Source organism: Columba livia, chromosome 23, assembly GCF_036013475.1.
Source record: "Columba livia isolate bColLiv1 breed racing homer chromosome 23, bColLiv1.pat.W.v2, whole genome shotgun sequence".
NCBI classification, from domain to species: Eukaryota; Metazoa; Chordata; class Aves; order Columbiformes; family Columbidae; genus Columba; species Columba livia.
This window is the reverse complement of record NC_088624.1, coordinates 6,341,921-6,352,773: the sequence shown is the minus strand read 5'-3', so window position 1 is coordinate 6,352,773 and position 10,853 is coordinate 6,341,921.

The window sequence follows — 10,853 nt, the reverse complement described above, 5'->3', positions numbered from 1 at the left end:
TAACAGTGTCAAGATATTCCGGCTGGGCACCGAGCAGCTCCACTGGCTCAGCGTAGCAGCTGTACCCACAGCATCGGTACCCACAGCATCGGTACCCGAACGCCTGGCGGAGCAGATACGAGTAGTAACAAGAGCAGCCGCTTCCAGTCAGTATCTCCAGCCTCATTTCTTACCATCTCTAATGAAGGCAGTGAAGAACGTCCATGCCCATTTCTAGGCCAGAGCCATGGCATGGAATTGCAGCCCTCTTCTGCTCCTGACAAGAACAAGGTGAATTGCATTTCAAAAAGTGGCTCTGCTTTCTTGTCAGCATCCTCAAGTCACTTATCCACACACAGGATCTCACACTTACGGGCACTACACAGAGCCCGACTGTCTCCTCCAGCCCGACACCAGTTTGTTCCACTCCATTTCTGTGGCGTCCTTGTCTACAAACACAGATCAAGACAGGGTCTCCTGTGGAACCAGCACAGCACCACAGACCTTGTCTGATCACACTATTGGCATTGTTTTGATAATTTCTGGCACTGTCGTAATTGAACTGTCTGTATAATTGCCAGTTTGGTAGCACATTGAGAAGTTCAGGAGGATGCAGCAGCTGATGCTCAGTTGCACTTTCTGCTTGTGAAGACTCCAGTCCTGTGTCCTTCCTGCTTTTTTAAACACTGCTGCAAACAGAGGCTCTCGTCACAGTGACTCACTGCCAGTGATGTCCGTGTTTCCTCGCTGAGTACCTGACAGCTTCTCTGTGCAATGGAAAGGGTGAAGAGCACATGGGAAGCGACCAGAGACTCGCGGTTGCCAAGGCCAGTGCTGCAGGGTGGCTCCTGGGGTGTCTTGTTTCCCTTTGACTCCTCCTGCACACACACGTACAGCCCACATAGGCCCGTGGCTTTTATCTGAAAGGTTTGAGGCAGAACTGGCACTTGTAAGAATCTTTTTTACTGGACAGACCTGTTCTCATCTGGAACTGATGTGCACTGAGATGTATCTCCAAAGCAAAGCTGGTGAGTCATTGTCACTTGTTCACACGAGGTGAATACAACCTGCGAAAAACACCCTTGCCATGGAAGCATCTGAACACTTGTGCATGTCAGGACTGTGCTTTCTCCGTATAATTCCATAGGTTCAGTGTGTTTTAATGGTTTTAAGGTTTAAGGTTTTAATGCACGTGTATTGAATTCCAGAGGAAAACTTCGTCTAGTCGGTTAATTGAAACAGCTTTAGTGGCGTATGTTACGTGCTAACACACAAAGCAGCGTTGCGGTCTCTGAAACATGCATAGAAGGACGTATATTTAAGACAATTCTAGACGTAAACAAGCATTATGGTTCTTATTGGGATCTTTTGGCATCTAAACTCTTAAATGGGGAAAACATCTGTGAAGCTCCTGCTAGAACAGCTGCAGAGTGGTGAAGAATGAATGTGGGACAAATCACGTTTGGATGCTTCACTCCTGCCACTTTCAGTCAATAAAGGAGCCAAATAACATGCTTGTGATTTATAAACATTATTTTAATGTTCATGGCTTTTACATGTTACACATCCCAGGGTCTCAACTGCTGCAGTTCATATAACGTACGGTGAACAGGGAGGCGCTGAGTGTCCCAAAGCACGCCTCAAATCTGTAGGATACTCTTACCTGGAAACCTCATTGGACATTTACTCTTTGGTTTCTGAGTGTGTTCAACTAGGTAGTAGTTTATTTTTAATGCATCGTATTAAATTTATTTTAAACCACTTTTTTCTAATCTGTAAAATATGCAATGTGACTCAATATGTTTGAATTGAAATGATTTGTCAGGTGACACGTAGTGGAAATAATCTTTATTATGACAGTGATGTTTTTCTCAAGTATTTTGCCAAGAAAAGTGAATTTCTCAGATTAAATGGGTAGAAGTCAGCCAATACCTTTTTCAAAGAATGTGAGTTTGTCTCCACCTCTGTGACTAGTTGGAAGTATTTGAGTGTACATAATGTATACATTAAAAACAATTAAAGGCATCGCTGATGTTATACTTGTTGTGTGTGGATATTTTTTCCTGTTGCTTCATAGTGGTCCAGGCAAACTCAACAAAACACACCAGCAGAGTGTGAGTCAGTGCACCTGAAGCTGGATCATGTAGCCTTGATCTTTATCACAAGAGACGTGTGATTCAATCAAACTCAACGAATATTGCTGAACTGATATATGTCCACCTGTAAAATAATCACTGCATGCTCAGGTTCAGTCTGTATAGTTATGACAACATCGTTTAGATAGCAGCAACTTTTAACCTGTTTTTTTCCCTGCTAAATACTTTGTGAAGATAGAATGAAAGGAAAAGATGAGCATATTCCATTCAAAAGAAAGAAGTCTTTGAACACTGTCCAGTTGTGCTCCTCTCCCGCACCAGGTGCTGATCGTGGGGCTCAGGGTGGGGGGGGGCAGGGAGGGCGGGGGGGTCCGTGGGCTTCAATAAGTTTTGTTTGGGGTTTTTCAATCGCCTCTGTTGAGACATTGTATAAAAACTGATTGCTGCAGTGCTAATGAATGAACAGGAGGATGAGCAACAGACTGCAGAAACTGATTGGGCTTTGGTTTATTGAAAAATTGTTATTTAACTCAACAAGCAATAAGATCTTGCAGTGGTCTTCTAATACCTAGTGACAGCTTTTTAATGTACTGGTTTGGAACTTCGAGATGATTTTTGATATGAAGCGGCTGTTCCATTGTGGAATAGTGCAGGAGTAAACTCTTGCATTTCAGCATTCCTGGCAGATGTGCAGCTTGATAAAGACCTCAGGCTGCTTGGTTTAATCAGACTTTTGTAGATCCCACCTTCACTGGTCAAAGCACCGGCTGCCAACGTGTTTTCTGTTGTTGTCACTGCTTTCTGAGCAAAGACGGCAGAGGCAGCAGCTCTGCTGGTGGTGTCTGTTTGATTGAAACATGGGTATCTACAGGAACTCTAACCTGAAAGCTCAGAAAGCTGTGGTCGGTGGTATATCTTTGTAATGTTTGTAGATTCTTCTGCAGATGTTCTTATGGCAACGAGCACGGAACGTTTGTGAGTGTGACCTGCTGTGCGGTTAGAAGGAAGAAAGCTGTGTGAGCTGCAGCAGCAGGAAGGCTGCAGCCGTGTAAGCCGGGGTGCAAACGGCACGAAACGGGCTGCAGCGGCGGAGCCCTCGGTCCCGGGCCGTCCCGGGCGGGCGCAGCCCGAGCGCTCCCGGCCCCGCTGCCGCTGACCCGCCGGGGCCGGGGCCGCGCTGCGGGCGGACAGCGCCGCTCTGCGGCCGCCGGCGGCTCCGCGCCGGGAGGGGGGGCGGGGCCCGGTGGCGGGCGCGGACGGGATTGGCTCCTGCGCGGGATGGGCGGGGCCACGCTGCAGAAGCGCGCGGGCCGAGGAGCTTGCCTGAAAAAGACTGTGGCGACTGGAACAGAGACCTTACCCTGAACCGTGGCTGTTCAGGTCACCGGCTGTGGGGAGTGCCAGAGCCTGCTGCTGTGGGGGAGGGAGGCCAGAATTTGACCTGTGTGGGGTGTGAGCAGGTGCAAGATCTGCTCAGCAAGGTTGCAAAACTCAAGGAGGAGGTCGAGACACTAAGGACCATCAGGGAGTGTGAAAGGAGATAAACTGGTGGAGTAACTCCCTGGTGTGCCACTCAGAAAGGCCTCAGGGGGATACCCCCCAAAAGGTGACGGACCCCCTATCTGTCGGGCAGAGGCGGAAGACCCAAGACAGCCCCTGCCCTGTCGCTGTCGCGCAGAGGTAAGTGACCTAAAAGATGAGGAGGATTGGAAGCGAGTTCCCGTTGGGTGTCACGGGAAACCCCCCCTCCCCACCTGCTTTACGTCCCCAGGTGCTCCTCTGTAACAAGTTTGAATCCCTGGAGCTTGAAGAGCAGGTGGGTGAGGACACGGTGCAAGATCCGCCTACAGGGAGACATAGGAAGAGGCAGTTAACTCCACACCTCAAGACTGCCTCTGACAAGAAAGAAAGAAGGGTGACTGTAATAGGCGATTGCTTCAGAGAGGGACGGAGGGCCCAATATGCAGAGTTGGCCCTCGTCATAGGGAAGTTTGTAGCCTACCCGGGGCCCGGGTCAGGGATATCACCAGGGCACTCCCTGACTTGGTGCACCCGACAGACTACTACCCACTGCTGATCTTCCAGACAGGTGGGGAGGAGGCTGCACCCCACAGTATGAGGGGAATAAAGAAAGACTTCAAGGCTCTGGGATGGATGGTGAAAGAGTCTGGAGCTCAACTGATTTTCTCATCACTCCTTCCATTTTTGGGTGACAACGTGGGATGGAATAGAAGAATTCAATCCGTAAACGATTGGCTTTGAGACTGGTGCTACAGGCAGGGCTTTGGATTCTTCGATAATGGCTGGATTTGTAGGACACCAGTCCACACAGTGATGCGTGGGAATTGTTTATCCTGCAGGGGCAAAAGGATGCTGGGTCAGGAATTAGCAGGGCTCATTTGGAGAGCTTTAAACTAGGCTTGAAGGGGGATGGGGTTGCATCAGTGGGGCAGCATTCTAGAATTGATGGGGACTGGGAGGCCTCCCATCCCCCTAGGGTGGAATCAGAATGCTCAGCTTGCTCCCTGAAATGCTGATGAGGCCTCTACAGGCAGCTGAGAGCAGCCTCACAGTCACAGGCCCTGGTTGTCATGGGGGATTTGAGCTTCCCTGATGTCTGCTGGAAGGACCATTCAGCCAGCTGGGCGCAGTCCAGGAGGTTCCTCCAGTGCATTGAAGATAACTTTCCGATGCAAATAGTGGAGGAGCCGACCAGGAGAGGTGCACTGCTGGACCTCATCCTCACTAACAAGGAGGGTCTGGTCGAGCAGTAAAGGTTGAGGGCTGCCTGGGCTGCAGTGACCACGACAAGGTGGAGTTCAGCATCTTGTGCGGCAGGAACAGAGTAGCAAGCAGAATTGCAACCCTGGACTTCAGCAGGGCAATCTTTGGCCTTTTCAAGCAATTGCTAGAGAAAATCCCATGGGCAAGGCTGTTTGAAGGTAAAGGGGCCCGAGACAGTTGGTTAATATTCAGGGATTTCTTCTACCAGGCACAAGATCAGAGCATCCCAACACGCAGGAAGTCAAGGAAGGGAGCCAGGAGGCCTGTGTGGCTGAACAGGGAACTGCTGGGTTAGCTCAGGTGGAAGAGGAGAGTTTACAGATCATGGAAGGAGGGGCTGGCCACTTGGGGAGAATATCAGGCTGTTGTCAGGGGATGTAGGGAGGCAACTAGGAAAGCTAAGGCCTCGTTAGAATTAAAACTGGCACGAGGGGTCAAGGACAACAGAAAGAGCTTTTCCAAATACGTGGCAGATAACAGTAACAGCAGAGGCAATGTAGGCCCACTGATGAATGAGGTGGGTGGCCTGGTGACAGAAGATACAGAGGAGGCAGAGTTACTGACTGCCTTTTCTGTTTCTGTCTACTCTGCCAGAGGCTGTCCTGAGGAGCCCCGTACCCCCAAGGCCCCAGAGGAAGTCAGGACGCTGCAAGAATTTGCCTTGGTTGATGAGGACTGGGTTAAGGAACAATTAGGCAATCTGGACATCCACAAATCCATGGGTCCAGATGGGATGCACCCACGGGTGCTGAGGGAGCTGGCTGAGGTCATTGTTGGACCGCTCTCCATCATCTTTGCCAAGTCCTGTGAGACGGGAGAGGTGCCTGAGCACTGGAGGAGAGCAAATGTCACTCCAGTCTTCAAAGAGGGCAAGAAGGAAGGCCCGGGTAATTATAGACCGGTCAGCCTCACCTCCATCCCTGGGAAAGTGATGGAACGGCTTATGCCTTGAGATGGCACCAAGGATATCAATGAGAAGAGGGTCATTAGGGGCAGTCAACATGGCTTCACCAAGGGGAAGTTGTGCTTGACCAACCTCATAGCCTTTTATAAAGATATAACGAGGCGGATAGATGATGGCAGGGCGGTGGACGTGGTCTACCTTGACTTGAGTAAAGCATTTGACACAGTCTCCCACAGCATTCTCATACCTAAAGTGAGGGAGTGTGGTCTGGACGACCAGGTAGTGAGGTGACTGCAAACTGGCTGAAGGAAAGAAGCCACAGAGTCCTGGTCAATGGAGCAGAGTCCAGTTGAGGCCTGGATCTAGTGCAGTGCCTCAAGGGTCAGTGCTGGGCCCTGTACTGTTCAATGTATTCATCAATGACTTGGATGAGGGACTAGAGTGACTATCAGCAAGTTTGCTGGTGACACCAAGCTGGGAGGAGTGGCTGACACTGGAACCTGTGCTGCCATCAGAGACCTGGACAGGATGGAGAGCTGGGTGGGGAAAAATGTAATGAAATAGAACAAGGACAAGTGTAGAGTCTTGAATCTGGGAAGGAACAACCCCAGGTTCCAGTATAAGTTGAGGAATGATCCATTAGAGAGCAGTGTAGGGGAGAGGGACCTGGGAATCTTGGTGGACAGCAGGGTGACCATGAGCCAGCACTGTGTCCTTGTGGCCAAGAGGGCCAATGGCATCCTGGGGTGGGTTACAAGCGGGGTGGTTAGTGGGTCGAGAGAGGTTCTCCTTCCTCTCTACTCTGCCCTGGTGAGACCCCACCTGGAACATTGTGTCCAGTTGTGGCCCCTCAGTTCCAGAAGGACAGGGAACTGCTGCAGAGAGTCCAGCGTAGGGCAACCAAGATGCTGAAGGGAGTGGAGCATCTCCCGTGTGAGGAAAGGCTGAGGGAGCTGGGGCTCTTTAGTTTGGAGAAGAGGAGACTGAGGGGTGACCTTATTAATGTTTACAAATATACAGAGGGTGAGTGTCACGAGGATGGAGCCAGGCTCTTCTCAGTGACAACCAGTGATAGGACAAGGGGTAATGGGTTAAAGCTGGAACATAAGAGGTTCCACTTAAACTTGAGAAGAAACTTCTTCTCAGTGAGGGTAACAGAGCACTGGAACAGGCTGCCCAGGGAGGTTGTGGAGTCTCCTACTCTGGAGACATTCAAAACTCGCCTGGACACGTTCCTGTGTAGCCTCATCTAGATGTTCCTGCTCCAGCAGGGGGATTGGACTAGGTGATGTTTCGAGGTCCCTTCCAATCCCTAGCATTCGGTGATTCTATGAAGTTCCTGCGCCACGACACAGATCACATTTATTACTCTTGGCTTTAGAGACCTGGAGAACCAAACCCAAACCGTTCCCATCGTGCCTTGAAGCAGCCTCTGCTCATGCGCAGTAGAGCAGATAAGTAGATAAATATTTGCAAGCAGCTTTATCTCCAGTCGCTGCCTGTTCATATAATTCTCATTCAACATTGCGCCATGCCTCCAACTGAAATGTACCAGCTGTAGGAAAGTCTAGCACATGATTAGCAATCCATTCTGAAAAAATTAACGAGTCAGACCCCGATACATCCTGAATTTGCATTTGTAGCAAATGTTGAAGGACATCCAGGGTTTGTCTCTGTTCAAGGGATAACTTCCCTCCCATGTTCCCAGTCGCTCACCTTTCCTTGGTGGTGGGTGCGCCCTGTCCTGGTTCCCGGTCCTTTTTCCTGGTTCGATTGGGCTTCGCTGCCAGAACGGCTGCTGCCCTTGCAGCCGCACTGGAAGTCCCTGTTCCAGGGCGCCATTTGTAGCGAATGAGGTACAGACTCTTTTAAGGTGCAATGAGAGACGTTTATTACAAATTCAGGCTTGCGTTTATACTCGCTATGATGCTTGCTCAAGCATTTGTTGATTAGCTAAGTTAGTCATTACATAAGTGATGTATTTTGTGTTCCCACCAAAGTTACTGCCATAAATGCCTTTTTTGTCTATCACAAGCTGTCCCTCTGTCCTTGATGCATCAATCCTGCATCAATCCCTCTGTCCTTGATGTATCACATAGCACACAGTCTTGTATTTTTCCACTAACGCTTGTTCTCATGCTGTTGGCTCTTGCAGTTTCTCACGTGCCCAGTCTTCGCGTACTGACACAGAAGAGGGATCACGAAAGAGGATTGGAGCGCACCTGTGAGTCAAGAGGGGACAAGGAGGAAGATGACAGTGGTGGACCTGCGAGTGAGGAGGGGACAAAAGAGGAGGAAGGTGATGGAGCTACGAGTCAAGAGTGAGGAGGAAGATGAGCAGCCTGAGCCAGCGAGGAGGAGAATGTCTCCTTAAGCACAGGGATCAACCTGTGATGAGTGCTGCCCCCTCCCACCCCTAGAAACCGTGCTCAGGGGCCCGGGTCTCCCTGTCCAAGGTGGTGTCCAACAGCCTGGGCCAAGTCTTCAGCGCTGACTGCTGGTAAAGTGGGAGCAGGGGCTGTTGGCTGGGTTTTGGGAGGTGGGGGTGGTGAGCAGGGGCCGGGCTCTTGGACTCGGGAGCGGTAAAGGGAGCAGGGTGGTCATCTCTTGAGAGGTGTCTGCTTGTCTGCCAGCAGGTAAAGGTAGGGGAAGAGGATCTCACCTGGGCAAGGGCCTGGCCAGCTCTCCACTCACAGTTGTCTGGATGCTGTTGTGTGCTGCTGTAAATGCCAGACGTGTAGGGCAGAGGGTGAAGCTGACTTTGCCTGGGCGGCACAACTGGCTGGGTGTGCAGAGCTGAGGAGAGCGGGCTGCTGCGGGTGACCCTAAAGCTGGAGAACCGGCCGGCAGCTCCAGACGCTCCTGCTGCCGGGCAGGGCCGTGCAGGCCAGCGATGGATAAAGATGATTGGAGTGCACCCACCAGTCAAGAGGGATCAAGAACGAAGACGCTGGTGGTGGAACCGCAGGTCAGGAGAGCTCAAGGAAGGAGAAAGGTGATTGTGGCAGTATGGGTTTTTCTAGCTCACACACCAATGAAAACAGTTTGGATAATAAAAGAAATGTATGCCAAACCAATAATTAAAGGCAGAGAAGGTTTATATGGTATGTTTGCGGTAGACATGAAGGTATATTTATTCCTACAACAAAGGAGAATTCACAATGGTAATTAGCTGAGGATGTGAAGTTCCAGTTTGCATTGGCAACATACGCAGGGAACATATCAGTTTATTACCCTCAACATAAACTGTGGGCTGAAATTGGTGATTTACTGTTGTACGGCAGATGCTGCTGTCAGCAACGACCAGTAAGGGACAAGACTGTATTTACTGATGCCTCTGGTCGCTCACGTGAAGTTGTAATGACGTGGCTAAACTCAGATACCCAGTGCTGCAAACACAAGGTAGAAAAAGAGAGCAAGGGTCAAACAAGTTCTTGAGATGACAGATGTTAGGATCGCTTTGAGGTGTTCTGTGACAAACCTTTGAATGTTGGAACTGACTCACATTATACAGCTGTCATACTTACCCTGCACCCGCAAACCCTGCACCCCCAAGCCCCTGTACCCCAAATTCTGCCCCCCACAAGTTTCACCCTAAACACCTGCACCCCAAAATCCTGTCCTACCCAACCCTTCACCTCAAACCCCTTCACCCCAAGATCCTGCTGCCCTAAACCCTGCACCCCCAAATCATCCCTCCAAACACTGTCTTCCCCAAAACCTGGCACCCCCAAACCCTGCACCCCAAATTCCTGCACCCAAAGATCCTACTGCCCTAAACCCCCAAATCCTGAATCCCTGGAACCTGCACCCCGAGACCCTGTAGCCCCCAAACCCTGCCCCCAGAACCTTGAATCCCCAAATCTTGAACAACCTAATCCTCTGCCCCCGTAACACTGCAGCCCCAAAACCTGCACCGCCAAGTCTTACACCCCCAAAAACATCCCCCCTCCAAACCCTACACTTCAAAACACTGCACCCCCAAACCCTGAACCCCCAAATCAGGCACCCCCAGTTCCTGCACCTCATACCCTACACCCCAAATCCGACCACCAAAACCTTGCAATCCTTAGTCCTGCCCCCCACACCCTGCACCCCCACACCGTGCACCCCAAAAACCTGAACCCTACAACCCTGTACCCAGAAACTCTACACCTCCAAATCCTGAACCCTTAAACCCTGCACCTTCAGATCCTTCCCTCAAACCCTGCACCCCAGTGTCCTGAACACCTGAAACCTGCACCTCAAAACCCTGCACCCCATATGCTGACCCCCAGATGCAGTGGCAGAGCCCCCCGGGGGGATGGGGTCGTCGCCAGCCCGGCCAGGAGGTGAAGCCGGAGACCAAAGAGACAAAAGGAATCCTGTAAGAAGGTACCAGCCAATGAGCAATCGCCGACACGCGCGTGCAGAGCGCGTGGACAGTGCGTGCAGCCAATCACGGTACTGGATAGCGCGTGCTGTAACCAATCACGTTGTTGCACGGCGTGTGGACAGGGCAGCTTTTGGCCCAAAGCCAGCGTGGTGGGGCGGTCAAGGTGAACTCTGTGAACATCACTTGGTGTGTCCGGTTCCGTCTCTCGCATGGCAGCGACATTGAACGGCCGCAGTTTCCTGTGTTTTGGTGACCCAAACTCTCTCCAGTGCACAGGACGGTGATCCTCTGTGCAGCAACAAGGCCTGTTAGCACAGTGCAAGTTGGGCTACGTTAAAGCAGTAGAGCAGCACTGGTGATCCTCTGTGCAGCACGTCAAGATCCAGTCAAATAGGTGTCTGGAGGTAACTGGCATCATCTGGAAGAAATCCCGTTTCTGCCTCCGGAGCAGGAGGGGAAGCAGGTAGTGAACTCAGGGCAGGTGTTTGCATGGCTCCTGTCTACATCAGCCCTCAGATCACCTGTCTGGGGTAAGTGCTTTTCCAAGGAAAAACAATCAGCTGCTCAGAGCAAACGAGCACTTGAGCAACAGAGCAGCCTCAGCTGGGCTGGCTCTCGCTGTCCCCCTGGGGAGGATGTTCCTCCCCATCCCCCACGCTCCTCCCGTGGGGCCCTGACCCATTTCTCATGGCTGCCAGTGTCCAGCCCGGCCATG